Genomic DNA, 22,076 nt, shown 5'->3' with positions numbered 1-22,076 from the left:
GAATTATTTGCCATGTAACCACCTCAATTCTGGGAAGAGAGTATTTTCAAGATAAAGGGAAGATGGAGACGCATCGGGCAACAAAATGGTTCATATTTGGTTGATTAAAATTGTAATGGCAAGTATTTATTGACCATTTTCTTTCCTTTAAAAATCGGCACGAACTTTCCGTACAGCCCAATATGTATATCAGTATGTATAAATGTATGTATGTATGTATGAATTTATGTATGCATGCATACGTGCATTTCAGTGTGTATATCTATAATTTTATATGTGTTTATGAATTTATGCAAGTATGTACATACATACGTATATAATTCGTGTCTGTAACCGACTGAAAATCATAGTTCCAATTAGCTTTTGGGTTGGAAACTGTCTACCGAAATAAGTGGTCTACGTGATACCGGAAATACAAGAGTGATGAACTAACTAAAAGTACATCGATGATGCAAGCTGTCTATTGAATTCCCGGTGCATACAGTGTAGCAACATATCATTGGAAACCAACAAATGAGAATATAACCGAAGCTAAAAGAAGGAATCCTACGTATTAGTGTGCGACAATGCATGCACAGCTTTAAGGGTAAAAAGTTCGATTTCAAGCCAAGTGGTTTCTGGTTCAAGTCTAACTGCATGGCATCTTGGGCAAATGTCTTCCACGTATTGGCACAAGAATGGCTGTGTGGTAAGTAGGCGAGCTGGCAGAAACGTTAGCACGCCAAGCGAAATGCTTAGAGGTATTTCGTCTGCCTTACGTTCTGAGTTCAAATTCCGCCGAGGTCGACTTTGCCTTTCATCCTTTCGGGGTCGATTAAATAAATACCACTTACACACTGGGGTCGATGTAATCGACCTAATCCGTTTGTCTGTCCTTGTTTGTCCTCTCTGTGTTTAGCCCCTTGTGGGCAGTAAAGATACAGGTATTTCGTCTGCCGCTACGTTCTGAGTTCAAATTCCGCCGAGGTCGATTATGCCTTTCATCCTTTCGGGTCGATAAATTAAGTGCCATTTGTGTAGTGGGATCTATCTAATCGACTGGACCCCTCCCTAAAAATTTCGGGCCTTGTGCCTAGAGTAGAAAAGAAGCTTGCTTCCCAAACATATGGTTCCGGGTTCAGTACCACTGCTTGGCACCTTGCACAAGTGTCTTCTACTATAACCTCGGGATTTGGTAGACGGAAAGAGGCCAGTTGTGTGTAGTTATACACTGCATATATATATGTATTTGTGTGTGTGTATGTGTGTGTGTTCGTCCCTTACCGCCGCTTGACAACCGATATTAGGTTGTTTATGTCCCCGGAATACAGTGGTTCGGCAAAGAGGCCGATAGAATAAGTACCGGGCTTTAAAAATAAATAAATAAATAAATGTAAGTGCTGGGGTCAATTCATCCTACTAAAAATTCTTCAATGCGGTGCCCCAGCATGATCGCCGTTTAATGACTGAAACAAGTAAAAGAATAAAAGAATACTGTAGCCCCGCTACTTTTTCAGTCAGCTGAACTGAATATGAGTTCCAATAGTACCTGGGAAGGTACCTTTGCAACTTACCGGCGTCTCATTCATAGGGGAGTCTTGTGATCTCAGTTTTGTGATCTTACATGATACAGAAAGCGTTTCAAGTCGGGTTTTTGGTATCCTAGGGCTCATGGCAGATCTCAGTAAAGTAACATACTCCATCCTTCTAAATTGTACATTTAAACCTCACAACGGATGTCGTATTAGACTGCAGATAAGAAATATGTTATTCGTTGGATATTATTGTGGATTCGTAGAATCGTTAAAGCACCGGTTGCTTACATATTGTCTTTCAATCGGACTGAAGCTATCATTGCCCTTCACTGTTCAGGGGGCGATAAAATGTATTCCTGTCAAATAATGAGGTTGACAATAACCTCTACACAAAACTGTAGCTTTGTTCTATTCTTAGAAATATAGATTATATTTGTAGAAGAATGATGGTTTATATTTCAAGAAATGCTTAGCAGCATTTCGTTCCGTCTTTACATTCTGAGTTCAAATTCCGCCGAGGTCAACTTTACCTTACATTTCGGGGTCGATAAAATATGTACCAGTTTAACCCTGGGGTCAGTGTAATTGTTTTAACCCCGCCCTTGAAATTACTGGCCTTGTGCCAACATTCGAAACCAATATACATTTATTATAAATTTATATAACATATTTGACAATACACAAATGTGTTATATGTCTGTACTCTAGCCGTATCAGCCGGGGAATGATGCAGCCTATCGGCGTGAAAATTTTCAAGCATGTGGCATCACATCCCATCTGGAGGATTTTGTCCACGTGGCATTAGTTTGGCGGGGAAAAATAAACTCGGTTACTTTTTGAACGTACCTCCTACATACATATGTCTATATGTGCATTCATATATGATACATCGAACATCGAAATATTGGTGACACTTATATTGCATATATATTGAAAATTATATATTTAAAAATGGTAGGTCTCAGTGCAATAAAATAGAAAATAATTATTTTATTTGTGTCAAAGATATACAAAATATAGGTATACAAAATATTCATAAAAAGAATTAAATATACCTTCAATATCACCAATATGTTTTAAAATCGGATTTCTCCAAGTTTGAAATTTCAAGAAACTTGTATATTGAATTTTTTACCGTCTGTCTTAGATAATCGCATTAACCACTTTTCGATGCAAATTTGCTTATTGTTCACGTCAAAAGGAACAAGGTGTCTTAAACACTTATCAGAATAATTGGGAATCTAAAATTGTTCGTGTTTGGAAAACTTTGAATTTCTATGCATTCAAGGAATTTTATATACTGAATAATTTTGCCGTCTGCCTTTGATTATCGATCTGTTTCCCGTTAATGATTCTTGAAATATGAAACCAACATCGTCCAAGATGTTTTTGTCTTTTATTGTATTATATTTGTTCACTGACTCTTTTTGTCAAGGAGGAAATGTTTATTCTTTTCCGTGTTACATTAAGAACTTACCCTTTGTTAAATATAATATATAATTTATATTCAACATACATACTGTTTATATTTAAATGCATTATATACATAAATATATTTAATATTCTCTAATTTCGTACATTTAGCTCCCTTACGTATACCAATCATGAAAATATACGCTTGTAATCATTGTCTGTCCAGGCAAATTTGTTTATTTATAAGGCCTTTCTACGATTGAGATTGTTTTCGTTTATTAACTACCACACGAAAAGAGAATATCTAATATAATTTCAACCGACCATCTCCCACTATGCATTTTGAAATCGGATCTCCTTTACGTCTGAGAATGTTTGAAATTTATTCATTCAAGAATTTTATATACTGAATAAATTTTGCCATTTACATTCTATTATTGCAATAATCGTCTACCGATGCAAATTTATTTAGTTATAATACCATTCTAAGACTCCGATAAATTTTTCGTTTTTATTTTTGTTTATTAGCAATCGTACGAAAATGGAATGAAATATACTTTCAAACTGCACTTGTATATTTTGAAATATGATCTCCTTCTCCTCTAAATATTGTTTGGCATTTGTAGAGCTTATATCAATATTAAATTCCTATTTTCAAGTTTCTAGTACAAAGCCATAGTCACCCTTTCCCTTGCAGACAGGCAGATAGATAGATAGATAGATAGATAGATAGATAGATAGATAGATAGATAGATAGATAGATAGATAGATAGATAGATAGATAGATAGACAGACAGATAGATAGATAGATAGATAGATAGATAGATAGATAGATAGACAGACAGACATACAGACAGACAGACAGACAGACAGACAGACAGACGAACGGACGCACGGACGGGTGGATGGATGGATGGATGACCAGTTATTAAGACAAAAACGCTATGAAGAAAAACCGTTGAATAAAGGGAAATTATTCCAATAGGCATGAAGAAAGTAAAACTTCGTTCTTAGAATCAGCATATTCACACATATACACACACGCATACATGGAAGCACACACACACACATGTATGTATGTACATATATATATATAATATATATATATATATATATATATATATATTATATATATATATATATATATATATATATATACATATTCACACACGCGTGTACATATACATACAAACACACATATATACATATATATGTCTACGCATGCACACACATACACACGCATATATACCCATGCACTCATCACTACGCTCATATATACATCTCTACTCGCACACACACATACATACGTGGAAATACATAACGTAGTTTCTACGCACATGCATATACATATGCGGATAAACGTATATACAAATAAAAACACATACGAAAGAACGCACGCATCATTATGTTCATATACACATCTCCATACGCACATACACATACGTACGCGGATATACAATATGTAGTCTATACGAACGTGCACATACATATACGGATAGACGTATATACAAATAAAAAACACATACGTAAAAAAACATAAACCATAAAACATTCGCATTCGCCGCAAAACTTGAATATACGAATGAGTTATATATGTATATACATAAATACACGCTCCTGTCTGTCAAACACATCTACAACTGCAGATATATAAACGTATATACATACATATATGTATGAAGGAAGGAAGGAAACAAGTACAAGTAGAGTTTTGCACTCGTATATATATACAATCATTCGTACACATGTATATATGCACGCACATACACATTAAATATATACTACACGCATATAAGTTACACAATTATAAAGGCTGAAAAATAATATGCAGAAAAAATCTATAAAGCAATAAAATATATGTAAGAAATATATAAGAGATTTTAAGACATATGAAAGGTTTATACGTGGACATAATATAAAAAGCAGGTTTTATCTGTCATCTTAGGTGGTTCAAAAACATAGCAAATGTTTTGCTACATATGGACATGACCCCAAAAGTTCCGTTCTTGAATTTAAACATGTAGTGGGGTCTAAAGAACTTTTCCAGATTAGCCATTTTTCCATATCGCAAAGACCGCACTTTCCACTGCCGTTGGTTTAAGGTTTAGTCTTGGCTAAGATCTTCCAGTGAATCCTATAGCTGACACCTTTTTCTTTGAAGGACCATATGGATAATTTGCTTGTTTTCTTTTATCCCAGTGTCTGAAGCTTAAGGTGTGATTGTTGAACCTGGCTTTAAAATTTCCCCCTGTGAGAGCCACTTATTTCTTTCATGAAACTATGTCCTTAGTGGTTGTAGAGCCCACTGTAGCTTCATAAATGATGGCCTCGGTCATACAAGCTCCATTTAGCGGACACAAATTTTTATCTCTACAGGAACATGGCTACCCTCACAGAAAACAAAAAATGAGAAAGAATGAGAAATGAAAGAAGAGAAAAACGAGAAACGGAAAGCTTCGAGCGAAGGGAGATATGATTTGTGACCCTTTGGTTCTTAGGAAATTAAATTAACAATGGTTGTTGTAGGCTAATCATTCGGGAAAGATTAAAGTTTGCTTAATCCGGAGAAAGGTAGTGTTCTCCACTACAATAGTAGAAACTTGTCACGATGCATGCATCTTGTCAAAATTTCTGATTACGAGTTTGGTATATTTCTTACATTTAAAGAGAATATGACTTCCTTCAGCGAACTCAAATTCTTTCATAATCTAAGAACTCCACCAATCGACTCCAGTCGATTTTCCCAATTACAAGCATCATGTGTTCATTAAATACTCATGTTTTAAATATTTATCTCCCAATGGATAGTGTACGCTGTTGATCTATACATACATACATACATACATACATACATACATACATACATACATACATACATACATACATACATGCATACGTACATACATATGCATGTGTGTATGTATTATACATGTGTATATACATATATATATATATATATATATATATATATATATATATATATATTACATATATGCACATATATATATATATGCGTATACATATATATATGTACACATATATATGTATGTATATATGGTATGCATTTGTATATATATAGATAAGAAAACAAATGGAGAAACGATTATAATTTGATCATTGGTATTAAAAGGTCATAGCTTAATAGTAATTCAATTACATTTACAGCTGTTTCAGTTTGCTATTTTGAAACAGCTGTAAATGTTCTTGAACCACAATTAAACTATGACCTTTTAATACCAACGATCAAATTATAATTGTTAATTGTTGCTCCATTTATTTTTTTATCTGAATATATTAATCCACAGTTTACCATTTAAATTACCAACTACAGCAAGGCCTATTCATAGTGAGGTAATACACCAATAGTACTTACGGATATATTTATCACTTAGACGGTTGCATAACCTGTAACTTATATTTTTTTATGCATGTATATATGTATACATATATGTGTACACATGTGTGTGTGTGTGTGTGTGTGTAGATGGTAGGAAAGTAACACACGAGTTGATATGTACAAAGAAAATAAGACAAGGGAGAAAATGCTAAAATAATTTTATCATCTAATTCAATTTAGTACCGGTTTCCGTCTTTTAAACATTTTCGACCAAATGTAGAATAAGAAAAACAATTAAATTGGAGAAACTACTTAAGTGAAATGTTTTGTAAATATTTCCATTAGTCTTTAAGTAGTCTATTTCTCTCTCTCTCTCTCTCTCTCTCTCTCTCTCTCTCTCTCTCCCTAACTATGGAAATATTTACAAAACATTTCTCTTAATATTTTTCTCCAATTTAATTGGGTTTTTTTATATGTTACTCCTAGTCGAAAAAGTCCAAAAGACGGAAACCGGTAATAAAATGTACTTCATGATAAAATTATTTTAGCATTTTCTACCTTGTCTTATTTTCCTCATATATATACTATATATATATATATATATATATATATATATATATATTATTATTATTATTATTATTATTATTATTATTATTATTATTATTATTATTATTATTATTATTATTATTATTATGTTTTTCCTTCTTTCTTCAAATTTTCTTCCGTTTCTCGCCGAGTGTTTTCCATACACCTAGGGCAGAATTTATCATTTATTATTATTATTATATTATTATTATATTATTATTATTATTATTATTATTATTATTATTATTCAGTAGTTTTATTTTTTATAGCGTGCTTTCACTTCACTACCGAGCGCAGCTCTGTGTGCCTTAGGTATGTGCTGTGATTTGTTGTGATGCTCTGATGGTTATTGTATGGAAAGTGTTCTGCGTAGGATGTGTGCAGTGACTAGTAGTGCAATTTTCTGTATGTTATATGGGTTTGTAAGTCCTGGTGTTTTTGTTATGTATTTGTCTGAATATTTTTTTATCATGCCTAATGCACCTACTATGATAGGAATTGTTTCTGTTTTTAGATTTTAGATTATTATTATTATTATTATTATTATTATTTGAGGGAATAAAATCCAAATTTACAAGGAAAAAATTCAAATTAGTAATTGAATAAAAGGTGAAATTTTTTCCTTGTAAGTTTGGATTTTATTCCTTCAAATAATAATTATATATATATATATATATATATATATATTATATATAAGGGCTTAGTAAAATAAATTACTTTGCCACATACTGAACTCATTAGAAATAGCAGCTAAAGAAATTTCTTCAGCTATTTCTAATACTTAAAGAAGATCTCTCTCAGATAGTGTTTGCCTAAACCAACTCACAAAAGTATGGGGAAAAAACATTAAAAAATCAAGTGCAAAGGTTATTTGAGAACGTACGTTTCTAGATTAGTCAATTCGACATTTCTTTCTTCAGCTCAGAATTCCTTGAATCGGATTTGGGAACACTGAAAGTTGGGAGCATACCCTTTCGGCTTCTAATCACCTCTAGAATTCTGCTCGAACTAAAAGTGCTATCAAATTCGAATATGCAAGCGAAGAATTTCTGCTCTCCCCTTTCCACCAGCGTGGGTTAAAATTGACAAACACCATGTATTAACGGTGAAAACCGCAGCATTTAGCAGAGAGAGATGAATTATAATTTCAACAATTGAGGGTAAAATTAATTAATTATTAATCAATTTCACCAAGTATTCAGTATGTAAAGGGACCATTATAGGCGAATTCAAAATATTACATTATATATAAGGGCTTAGTAAAATAAATTACTTTGCCACATACTGAACTCATTAGAAATAGCAGCTAAAGAAATTTCTTCAGCTATTTCTAATACTTAAAGACGATCTCTCTCAGATAGTGTTTGCCTAAACCAACTCACAAAAGTATGGGGAAAAAAGATTAAAAAATCAAGTGCAAAGGTTATTTGAGAACGTACGTTTCTAGATTAGTCAATTCGACATTTCTTTCTTCAGCTCAGAATTCCTTGAATCGGATTTGGGAACACTGAAAGTCGGGAGCATACCCTTTCGGCTTCTAATCACCTCTAGAATTCTGCTCGAACTAAAAGTGCTATCAAATTCGAATATGCAAGCGAAGAATTTCTGCTCTCCCCTTTCCACCAGCGTGGGTTAAAATTGACAAACACCATGTATTAACGGTGAAAACCGCAGCATTTAGCAGAGAGAGATGAATTATAATTTCAACAATTGAGGGTAAAATTAATTAATTATTAATCAATTTCACCAAGTATTCAGTATGTAAAGGGACCATTATAGGCGAATTCAAAATATTACATTATATATAAGGGCTTAGTAAAATAAATTACTTTGCCACATACTGAACTCATTAGAAATAGCAGCTAAAGAAATTTCTTCAGCTATTTCTAATACTTAAAGACGATCTCTCTCAGATAGTGTTTGCCTAAACCAACTCACAAAAGTATGGGGAAAAAACATTAAAAAATCAAGTGCAAAGGTTATTTGAGAACGTACGTTTCTAGATTAGTCAATTCGACATTTCTTTCTTCAGCTCAGAATTCCTTGAATCGAATTTGGGAACACTGAAAGTCGGGAGCATACCCTTTCGGCTTCTAATCACCTCTAGAATTCTGCTCGAACAAAAAGTGCTATCAAATTCGAATATGCAAGCGAAGAATTTCTGCTCTCCCATTTCCACCAGCGTGGGTTAAAATTGACAAACACCATGTATTAACGGTGAAAACCGCAGCATTTAGCAGAGAGAGATGAATTATAATTTCAACAATTGAGGGTAAAATTAATTAATTATTAATCAATTTCACCAAGTATTCAGTATGTAAAGGGACCATTATAGGCGAATTCAAAATATTACATTATATATAAGGGCTTAGTAAAATAAATTACTTTGCCACATACTGAACTCATTAGAAATAGCAGCTAAAGACATTTCTTCAGCTATTTCTAATACTTAAAGAAGATCTCTCTCACATAGTGTTTGCCTAAACCAACTCACAAAAGTATGGGGGAAATAACCTTTGCACTTGATTTTTTAATGTTTTTTCCCCCATACTTTTGTGAGTTGGTTTAGGCAAACACTATCTGAGAGAGATCTTCTTTAAGTATTAGAAATAGCTGAAGAAATTTCTTTAGCTGCTATTTCTAATGAGTTCAGTATGTGGCAAAGTAATTTATTTTACTAAGCCCTTATATATAATGTAATATTTTGAATTCGCCTATAATGGTCCCTTTACATACTGAATACTTGGTGAAATTGATTAATAATTAATTAATTTTACCCTCAATTGTTGAAATTATAATTCATCTCTCTGCTAAATGCTGCGGTTTTCACCGTTAATACATGGTGTTTGTCAATTTTAACCCACGCTGGTGGAAAGGGGAGAGCAGAAATTCTTCGCTTGCATATTCGAATTTGATAGCACTTTTAGTTCGAGCAGAATTCTAGAGGTGATTAGAAGCCGAAAGGGTATGCTCCCGACTTTCAGTGTTCCCAAATCCGATTCAAGGAATTCTGAGCTGAAGAAAGAAAGAAATGTCGAATTGACTAATCTAGAAACGTACGTTCTCAAATAACCTTTGCACTTGATTTTTTAATGTTTTTTCCCCCATACTTTTGTGAGTTGGTTTAGGCAAACACTATCTGAGAGAGATCTTCTTTAAGTATTAGAAATAGCTGAAGAAATTTCTTTAGCTGCTATTTCTAATGAGTTCAGTATGTGGCAAAGTAATTTATTTTACTAAGCCCTTATATATAATGTAATATTTTGAATTCGCCTATAATGGTCCCTTTACATACTGAATACTTGGTGAAATTGATTAATAATTAATTAATTTTACCCTCAATTGTTGAAATTATAATTCATCTCTCTCTGCTAAATGCTGCGTTTTCACCGTTAATACATGGTGTTTGTCAATTTTAACCCACGTGGTGGAAAGGGGAGAACAGAAATTCTTCGCTTGCATATTCGAATTTGATAGCACTTTTAGTTCGAGCAAAATTCTAGAGGTGATTAGAAGCCGAAAGGGTATGCTCCCGACTTTCAGTGTTCCCAAATCCGATTCAAGGAATTCTGAGCTGAAGAAAGAAATGTCGAATTGACTAATCTAGAAACGTACGTTCTCAAATAACCTTTGCACTGATTTTTTAATGTTTTTTCCCCCATACTTTTGTGAGTGGTTTAGGCAAACACTATCTGAGAGAGATCTTCTTTAAGTATTAGAAATAGCTGAAGAAATTTTTTAGCTGCTATTTCTAATGAGTTCAGTATGTGGCAAAGTAATTTATTTTACTAAGCCCTTATATATAATGTAATATTTTGAATTCGCCTATAATGGTCCCTTTACATACTGAATACTTGGTGAAATGATTAATAATAATTAATTTTACCCTCAATTGTTGAAATTATAATTCATCTCTCTCTGCTAAATGCTGCGGTTTTCACCGTTAATACATGGTGTTGTCAATTTTAACCCACGCTGGTGGAAAGGGGAGAGCAGAAATTCTTCGCTTGCATATTCGAATTTGATAGCACTTTTAGTTCGAGCAGAATTCTAGAGTGATTAGAAGCCGAAAGGGTATGCTCCCGACTTTCAGTGTTCCCAAATCCGATTCAAGGAATTCTGAGCTGAAGAAAGAAATGTCGAATTGACTAATCTAGAAACGTACGTTCTCAAATAACCTTTGCACTTGATTTTTTAATGTTTTTTCCCCCATACTTTTGTGAGTTGGTTTAGGCAAACACTATCTGAGAGAGATCTTCTTTAAGTATTAGAAATAGCTGAAGAAATTTCTTTAGCTGCTATTTCTAATGAGTTCAGTATGTGGCAAAGTAATTTATTTTACTAAGCCCTTATATATAATGTAATATTTTGAATTCGCCTATAATGGTCCCTTTACATACTGAATACTTGGTGAAATTGATTAATAATTAATTAATTTTCCCTCAATTGTTGAAATTATAATTATCTCTCTCTGCTAAATGCTGCGGTTTTCACCGTTAATACATGGTGTTTGTCAATTTTAACCCACGCTGGTGGAAAGGGGAGAGCAGAAATTATTCGCTTGCATATTCGAATTTGATAGCACTTTTAGTTCGAGCAGAATTCTAGAGGTGATTAGAAGCCGAAAGGGTATGCTCCCGACTTTCAGTGTTCCAAATCCGATTCAAGGAATTCTGAGCTGAAGAAAGAAATGTCGAATTGACTAATCTAGAAACGTACGTTCTCAAATAACCTTTGCACTTGATTTTTTAATGTTTTTTCCCCCATACTTTTGTGAGTTGGTTTAGGCAAACACTATCTAAGAGAGATCTTCTTTAAGTATTAGAAATAGCTGAAGAAATTTCTTTAGCTGCTATTTCTAATGAGTTCAGTATGTGGCAAAGTAATTTATTTTACTAAGACCTATATATAAGGTAATATTTTGAATTCGCCTATAATGGTCCCTTTACATACTGAAACTTGGTGAAATGATTAATAATTAATTAATTTTACCCTCAATTGTTGAAATTATAATTCATCTTCTCTGCTAAATGCTGCGGTTTTCACCGTTAATACATGGTGCTTGTCAATTTTAACCCACGCTGGTGGAAAGGGAGAGAGCAGAAATTCTTCGTTTGCATATTCGAATTTGATAGCACTTTTAGTTCGAGCAGAATTCTAGAGGTGATTAGAAGCCGAAAGGGTATGCTCCCGACTTTCAGTGTTCCCAAATCCGATTCAAGGAATTCTGAGCTGAAGAAAGAAATGTCGAATTGACTAATCTAGAAACGTACGTTCTCAAATAACCTTTGCACTTGATTTTTTAATGTTTTTTCCCCCATACTTTTGTGAGTTGGTTAGGCAAACACTATCTGAGAGAGATCTTCTTTAAGTATTAGAAATAGCTGAAGAAATTTCTTTAGCTGCTATTTCTAATGAGTTCAGTATGTGGCAAAGAAATTTATTTTACTAAGCCCTTATATATAATGTAATATTTTGAATTCGCCTATAATGGTCCCTTTACATACTGAATACTTGGTGAAATTGATTAATAATAATTAATTTTACCCTCAATTGTTGAAATTATAATTCATCTCTCTCTGCTAAATGCTGCGGTTTTCACCGTTAATACATGGTTTTGTCAATTTTAACCCACGCTGGTGAAAGGGGAGAGCAGAAATTCTTCGCTTGCATATTCGAATTTGATAGCACTTTTAGTTCGAGCAGAATTCTAGAGGTGATTAGAAGCCGAAAGGGTATGCTCCCGACTTTCAGTGTTCCCAAATCCGATTCAAGGAATTCTGAGCTGAAGAAAGAAATGTCGAATTGACTAATCTAGAAACGTACGTTCTCAAATAACTTTGCACTTGATTTTTTAATGTTTTTTCCCCCATACTTTTGTGAGTGGTTTAGGCAAACACTATGTGAGAGAGATCTTCTTTAAGTATTAGAAATAGCTGAAGAAATTTCTTTAGCTGCTATTTCTAATGAGTTCAGTATGTGGCAAAGTAATTTATTTTACTAAGCCCTTATATATAATGTAATATTTTGAATTCGCCTATAATGGTCCTTTACATACTGAATACTTGGTGAAATTGATTAATAATTAATTAATTTTACCCTCAATTGTTGAAATTATAATTCATCTCTCTCTGCTAAATGCTGCGGTTTTCACCGTTAATACATGGTGTTTGTCAATTTTAACCCACGCTGGTGGAAAGGGGAGAGCAGAAATTCTTCGCTTGCATATTCGAATTTGATAGCACTTTTAGTTCGAGCAGAATTCTAGAGGTGATTAGAAGCCGAAAGGGTATGCTCCCGACTTTCAGTGTTCCCAAATCCGATTCAAGGAATCTGAGCTGAAGAAAGAAACGTCGAATTGACTAATCTAGAAACGTACGTTCTCAAATAACCTTTGCACTTGATTTTTTAATGTTTTTTCCCCCATACTTTTGTGAGTTGGTTTAGGCAAACACTATCTGAGAGAGATCTTCTTTAAGTATTAGAAATAGCTGAAGAAATTTCTTCTTTAGCTGCTATTTCTAATGAGTTCAGTATGGTGCAAAGTAATTTATTTTACTAAGCCCTTATATATATGTAAGTTTTGATTCGCCTATCTCCTTTAATACTGATACTTGGTGAAATTGATTAAATTAATAATTTTCCCTAATTTTGTTGAATTTGCGAAATATAATTCATCTCTCTGCTAAATGCTGCGGTGTTTTTCAATCCGTTTAAACATTACGTTTTTCAATTTGGTTGGGAAAGGGGAGAGCAGAAATTATTCGCTTGCATATTCGAATTTGATAGCACTTTTAGTTCGAGCAGAATTCTCGAGATTAGAAGCCGAAAGGGTATCTCCCGACTTTCAGTGTTCCCAAATCCGATTCAAAGAATTCTGAGCTGAAGAAGAAATGTCGAATTGACTAATCTAGAAACGTACGTTCTCAAATAACCTTTGCACTTGATTTTTTAATGTTTTTTTCCCCCATACTTTTGTGAGTTGGTTTAGGCAAACACTATCTAAGAGAGATCTTCTTTAAGTATTAGAAATAGCTGAAGAAATTTCTTTAGCTGCTATTTCTAATGAGTTCAGTATGTGGCAAAGTAATTTATTTTACTAAGACCTTATATATAAGGTAATTTTTGAATTCGCCTATAATGGTCCCTTACATACTGAAAACTTGGTGAATTGATTAATAATTAATTAATTTTACCCTCAATTGTTGAAATTATATTCATCTCTCTCTGCTAAATGCTGCGGTTTTCACCGTTAATACTGGTGCTTGTCAATTTTAACCCACGCTGGTGGAAAGGGGAGAGCAGAAATTCTTCGTTTGCATATTCGAATTTGATAGCACTTTTAGTTCGAGCAGAATTCTAGAGGTGATTAGAAGCCGAAAGGGTATGCTCCCGACTTTCAGTGTTCCCAAATCCGATTCAAGGAATTCTGAGCTGAAGAAAGAAATGTCGAATTGACTAATCTAGAAACGTACGTTCTCAAATAACCTTTGCACTTGATTTTTTAATGTTTTTTCCCCCATACTTTTGTGAGTTGGTTTAGGCAAACACTATCTGAGAGAGATCTTCTTTAAGTATTAGAAATAGCTGAAGAAATTTCTTTAGCTGCTATTTCTAATGAGTTCAGTATGTGGCAAAGAAATTTATTTTACTAAGCCCTATATATAATGTAATATTTTGAATTCGCCTATAATGGTCCCTTTACATACTGAATACTTGGTGAAATTGATTAATAATTAATTAATTTTACCCTCAATTGTTGAAATTATAATTCATCCTCTCTGCTAAATGCTGCGGTTTTCACCATTAATACATGGTGTTTGTCAATTTTAACCCACGCTGGTGGAAAGGAAAGAGGGAGAGCAGAAATTCTTCGCTTGCATATTCGAATTTGATAGCACTTTTAGTTCGAGCAGAATTCTAGAGGTGATTAGAAGCCGAAAGGGTATGCTCCCGACTTTCAGTGTTCCCAAATCCGATTCAAGGAATTCTGAGCTGAAGAAAGAAATGTCGAATTGACTAATCTAGAAACGTACGTTCTCAAATAACCTTTGCACTTGATTTTTTTAATGTTTTTTCCCCCATACTTTTGTGAGTTGGTTTAGGCAAACACCATGTGAGAGAGATCTTCTTTAAGTATTAGAAATAGCTGAAGAAATTTCTTTAGCTGCTATTTCTAATGAGTTCAGTATGTGGCAAAGTAATTTATTTTACTAAGCCCTTATATATAATGTAATATTTTGAATTCGCCTATAATGGTCCCTTTACATACTGAATACTTGGTGAAATTGATTAATAATTAATTAATTTTACCCTCAATTGTTGAAATTATAATTCATCTCTCTCTGCTAAATGCTGCGGTTTTCGCCGTTAATACATGGTGTTTGTCAATTTTAACCACGCTGGTGGAAAGGAGAGAGCAGAAATTCTTCGCTTGCATATTCGAATTTGATAGCACTTTTAGTTCGAGCAGAATTCTAGAGGTGATTAGAAGCCGAAAGGGTATGCTCCCGACTTTCAGTGTTCCCAAATCCGATTCAAGGAATTCTGAGCTGAGAAAGAAATGTCGAATTGACTAATCTAGAAACGTACGTTCTCAAATAACCTTTGCACTTGATTTTTTAATGTTTTTTCCCCCATACTTTTGTGAGTTGGTTTAGGCAAACACTATCTGAGAGAGATCTTCTTTAAGTATTAGAAATAGCTGAAGAAATTTCTTTAGCTGCTATTTCTAATGAGTTCAGTATGTGGCAAAGTAATTTATTTTACTAAGCCCTTATATATAATGTAATATTTTGAATTCGCCTATAATGGTCCCTTTACATACTGAATACTTGGTGAAATTGATTAATAATAATTAATTTTACCCTCAATGTTGAAATTATAATTCATCTCTCTCTGCTAAATGCTGCGGTTTTCACCGTTAATACATGGTGTTTGTCAATTTAAACCACGCTGGTGGAAAGGGGAGAGCAGAAATTCTTCGCTTGCATATTCGAATTTGATAGCACTTTTAGTTCGAGCAGAATTCTAGAGGTGATTAGAAGCCGAAAGGGTATGCTCCCGACTTTCAGTGTTCCCAAATCCGATTCAAGGAATTCTGAGCTGAAGAAAGAAATGTCGAATTGACTAATCTAGAAACGTACGTTCTCAAATAACCTTTGCACTTGATTTTTTAATGTTTTTTCCCCCATACTTTTGTGAGTTGGTTTAGGCAAACACTATCTGAGAGAGATCTTCTTTAAGTATTAGAAATAGCTGAAGAAATTTCTTTAGCTGCTATTTCTAATGAGTTCAGTATGTGGCAAAGTAATTTATTTTACTAAGCCCTTATATATAATGTAATATTTTGAATTCGCCTATAATGGTCCCTTTACATACTGAATACTTGGTGTGAAATTGATTAATAATTAATTATTTTACCCTCAATGTTGAAATTATAATTCATCTCTCTCTGCTAAATGCTGCGGTTTTCACCGTTAATACATGGTGTTTGTCAATTTTAACCCACGCTGGTGGAAAGGGGAGAGCAGAAATTCTTCGCTTGCATATTCGAATTTGATAGCACTTTTAGTTCGAGCAGAATTCTAGAGGTGATTAGAAGCCGAAAGGGTATGCTCCCGACTTTCAGTGTTCCCAAATCCGATTCAAGGAATTCTGAGCTGAAGAAAGAAATGTCGAATTGACTAATCTAGAAACGTACGTTCTCAAATAACTTTGCACTTGATTTTTTAATGTTTTTTCCCCCATACTTTTGTGAGTGGTTTATGCAAACACTATCTGAGAGAGATCTTCTTTAAGTATTAGAAATAGCTGAAGAAATTTCTTTAGCTGCTATTTCTAATGAGTTCAGTATGTGGCAAAGTAATTTATTTTACTAAGCCCTTATATATAATGTAATATTTTGAATTCGCCTATAATGGTCCCTTTACATACTGAATACTTGGTGAAATTGATTAATAATTAATTAATTTTACCCTCAATTGTTGAAATATATATATGTATATATATATATATATTATATATATATATATATAATATATATATTATAATATATATATATATGTATGTATGAATGCATACATATGTCTGTGTGTGTAAGTATGAATGAGTTTATATGTGTGAGTATGTGTTTGTGTGAATGCGTGCGTGTATTTGCAGGGAGCAGTATGCAGAGACATGACAGGAGAGGCAGTGAATATCACAGAAGCTCCTTCACGAGAAGACATAGACTCTTTCTTGAGGAAAATCTGGAGTGAAGAGGTGTTTAACCAGGATGCTCTGTGGATAGAAGAGATCCGAAGAAGATATTGCTCCTGCGTTACATCCAAGACATACAACATTGATGGTGAAACTGTTTCAGCTGTGATCTAGAAGCTCCAGGGTAGAAGAGTACCTGGAAGAGACTAGATGGTTGGATATTGGTACAAGAAGCTAAAATTCTACCGACCATATCTCATCAATCTGTACCATCAAGTTCTCATTGGAAACAGTAGCATACGACACTGGTTAGCTTTGGCAGAGACAAAATTGATCTCCAAATGCAGAACCACCCGCATTGCAAAATCTACCGGTTAATTGCATGTCAGAAGTTAATGTATAAGATACATTACAGCATGTTTAAATCTCTTCCTCAAGAACCATTGTGAAACCAATAATATTATCACAGCAGAAGAAGCAGTTGGGAAGAAGGGAGTCTGTAAATGTGCCGTGCAATTGTTAATCAACAAAACTGAGATGTCAGAGGTGTAGAGCATAGGAGGAACCTAGTTCCAATGTGGCTAGACTCAAGAAAGCCTTCGACTCTATTCCCCACTCATAGATGCTAGAAACCATTCAACTTTCTAAAGTTCCAGTAAGCATAATTAAAGCCATAGCTGCCCTGATTTCATCGTAGACCACCATCTTGAAATTCAACACAAAGGGTGACTGTATTATCACTGATAGAATACAATATCGCAAAGACATATTCCAAGAGGATAGTATCTCTGTAATGTTTTTTGTACTGTCTGTAAACCCCTTGTAATTCATGTTAAGGAAGTCTGAAGGATATCTCACCTGTTCACAAGGAAGCAGAAATAACAAAGTTACACTGTTTCTTTGTGAATGATTTAAAACATTATGCAAAGAATATGCATGAGATGAAAAAGAGCGTTGACCTAGTTACAATATTCTCAAAAGATGTAGGGTTGGAGTTTGGTCAGGATAAGTGTTGTTATATGATTGTGAAAAGGGGGAAAAACTATAAACTAGAATAGTAACATTTCCATCAATGATTTCGTTGTTTGCCGAAGAATGTTACACGTATCTAGGGTGGATAAAAACGTATTTTACAATGGCAGCTGTAGCAAAACACGTATCATTGAAGAATGTTACAGCCGAATAAAGAAAATTTGGACCCCAGAACACTCTGCTTTCAATAAAACAGTAGCCCACAATGTGTTTGCAGTGTCAGTACTTTGAATGTCGTATCATATCCCTTCGGCAACATCTTCTAACCACCAAGTGCATCCCTTGACCAAGTTTGCATACAAGAGGCTGATAACACCATGAGACTTGGAAGGCAGCTCCTTGAGCACTATTCTTTGTCTGATATCCTGGAACACATGCCGAAAGAAGTCGCATGATCCTACCGTAACATACCATCAGATGAAAGTATGAGCGTATAACAGCAGAAGACTATGCATGGATATGTTAGTAGAAAGGTCCGTGATGATGGTAACATCGATCATCAAAACAGTTTATCATGGACCAATAGCCGGATTATTACCTCCCACTTTAAAAGGTATGCGTTTGCAACCCAGGAACAGGAAATATCAACCAAGTACCTGATGCACAAAAGGGACAGAGATGCAGGAAAAGCAGTAAAATGTAACAAATGATGCAAACTTTGTGGAGTTCACACTGAAGATATCAGCCACATCATAAGCAGTTGTTCGAAAATGTCATCGCGGTATTATCTATCGATGAGACATGATATTGTAGCTAGGATACACTGTAATGAAATCCGTCGGAAGGATAATACCGAGGACAAAGAGATAAGACCCAACAATATGGTAGAAGCCATAGCTATTCATAATAAAAAGGAGTACTGGAGGAATGTCCCAGTGAAGACCTCAATAAAATATAAGTACAACAGACCTAATATAATGATTTGGTATGAGAAGTGAAACTGTGTACAGTTGTGGAAATTAACTGCCCAGCGGATGTTAACATAATAACTGAAGATCAGTGAAAAAGAGAAGACCTATGCTGAACTATTGAGAAGTCTGTAGTTACAATATCCAGATTACAAGTTCAGGTTTATACCTGCAATTATTGGGGCGCTGGGACACTGCCTAAATACCAATCTTGAGAAATTAGGCTTCTCAAACCCAGAGAGGAGAAAGCTAATTCGAAGACTACAGCTCCAATCCCTCACTGGAACTGTAAAAATCTCTAAAAGTTCCCATAAGTTTATCATGTAAATATATATGAGCATGTCTAGATATGTAAGTATGTGCTTGAGAATTCATATATAAAGCAAAACATACAAATCTGCACATATACATACATACATACATACATACATGCACGCATACATACATACATAAATACATGCAAGCAAAAATACCCTGTTGTTGATGTTGAAATTGGTGATCGGACAACCTGCTGCAAGCAAATTCGCCGTAGGACAATTATCCGTAGGACAATTATCCGTAGGACTATTCGCCGTAAGACAACATCGCCGTACGGATATTACAGTGCAAGGACATTTTGCTGTAAAGCTTAGAAATTTGAAATTTTGTCGTTAATTAAATAAGGTAGGCAAAGGAATAGCATTTACAACAGACCTTTTCGGTAATTGCTGAAATGAAGATTTAATATCAGAAAGGTCGTTTAAATTTGAGAAAGGTCATTTCTCAGTGTCTTGAGAAATGAAGAATCTCTTTCTAACAAGAAAGTAAACGATGCAGCAAGGAGAGAAACCGCAGCAAGGAAAAAATACGAAAATGTTTATAAGTGTATATAATGTTTATAAGTGTATATAATGTTTATAAGCGATCAAAACCAAAACCAACGTTATTCGCGTGCAATTGCAATGAACTTACATTTTCTCTATTGGCAAAAAATCTTGAAATAAAACACACGCATGCACACACATACATACATACATACATACATACATACATACATCACCGTGATTACCGTGATCACCGTCACCGACCAGGCTATCAGATGTTGCTACACATCGCTGGTCACAATGAGCTTCGCATTGTTTTAGCCTTCAAATGACGCCACCCCGCTGGCTAAGCGAACTGGCCAGCATACATATATACATACATATAATTTGCCTACATGAGGTTGGTAACAACATAACAATTGAAAAGCAGTTCATTGAGCAGCATTCCTTGTCTGAAAATCCTAAGTACATGCCCAAAGAAGTCGTACCATTCTACCGCAACATCTCATCAGGTGTAAACATGAGCGCATAACAGCAGAAGACTAGGCATAGATATCTTAATAAAAAGCACCGGAATCATAGTAACATTGATTATCAAAGCAATCTATCATGGACCAACAACCGGATTACTACCTCCCATTTTGAAGGGTATGCGTTTGCAATCTAGGGACAGGAAATATCAACCAAGTACCAGATGCAAAAGAAGGGAGAGAGATGCAAGAAAAACAGCAAAATGTGATAACCGATGCAAACTTTGTGGTGTTCAAACTGAAGATATCAACCGCAGCATAAGCAGTTGTCCGAGAATGTCATCAGGGTATTATCTACCGATGAAACATGATATTGTTGCTTGGACATTGTATAATGAAATCCATCGGAAGGATAATACCAAGGACAAAGAAATAAGAACTCACAGTATGGTAGAAGCCATAGTCACTCATAATAAAAAGGAATGCTGGTGGAATGTCCAAGTGATAACTTCAATAAAATGTAAATATATTAGACCTGACATGGTTAATTGGGATAGAGAAGAGAAATTCTGTACTGCTGAAGAAATCAGTTGCCCAGCAGATATGTACATCAGAGTAAAAGAAAATACCTTAGCTGAATTACTGAGAAATCTACGGTTACCCTGCTCAGATTACAAGTTCAAATTCATACCTGTAATTATTTGGGCCCTGCCTAAATGCCAAACTTGAGAAATTAGGCTCCTCAGAACCAGAAAGGAGAAAGCTGATTTAAAGACTACAGATCCAAGTCATCAGTGGAATTGTGAAAATTTGTAAAACTTTCCAACAGTTTCTCCATTAAGTATATATGAGCATGTCTAGACATGCAACTATATGCATGAGAATGCATGCAGAAAACAAAACATACAAATCTGCACATATACATACATACAAAAATACCCTGTTGATATTGTTGAAATTTCAATGAAGGAACCTGAGATCCAGGTTAGAAACCGGCTCTTTCTCTCTTAGCAAGAAATCTTAAAATAAAACTGAATAATTACGTACATATGTATGTATATACCGCAAATCCTCGAGTATAGTCCGCCTTTGAGTATAATACGCAGGGGATTTTTAGGGGGCTGTACCTCTGAAAAACCTAAGCCTTGTGTATAAAACGCACCCCTTCTCTAACTCGAGTCGTGCGTAATTAAGCCAGCAGTACCTAGTCGAACAAACACTTCCGTGCATGCGCAATACAATAATGGTGATGTTCTTAACTATTATATGGGAATGTAAATATGTTTGCAAATTGTTTTTGTTATATGTTATTCTGTGTTCTGAATACTTTTACTTTAATAAATGTTGCTTACTGCAAGTTATAGATGATTCTTTTATGATTTCATTGCTTTCATGCTTAGCTTAAGTTATTTTCGCGCCCGACATCACAAAATGCGTCTGAATAAACATTGCCGGACAGAAAATTTTGACTCAGACATTGCTTAGAAAATATTTTTCATTTGTAACCTCGTATATAGTACGCACTAGGGATTTTGACCTTTTCGATACCGAGTATATAAATTTAAGCATAGATACACACACACACACACCACACACACACACACACACACATATATATATATATATATATATATATATATATATATGGGGAGAGAGAGAGAGAGATAGAGAGAGAGCAATAAGAAAATGGAGGGGATCAATAGGTGGTTCATCAACTTTTAGACATTATATTATGTCAACTTATTTAATTATTTACTAAACTGACAATTACAAGAATATACATACTTATATAACATATGCTTTACATAATATGT

This window comes from Octopus sinensis, linkage group LG1 (assembly GCF_006345805.1).
Source record: "Octopus sinensis linkage group LG1, ASM634580v1, whole genome shotgun sequence".
Taxonomy (NCBI): Eukaryota; Metazoa; Mollusca; class Cephalopoda; order Octopoda; family Octopodidae; genus Octopus; species Octopus sinensis.
Note: the sequence above shows the minus strand (reverse complement) of the source record.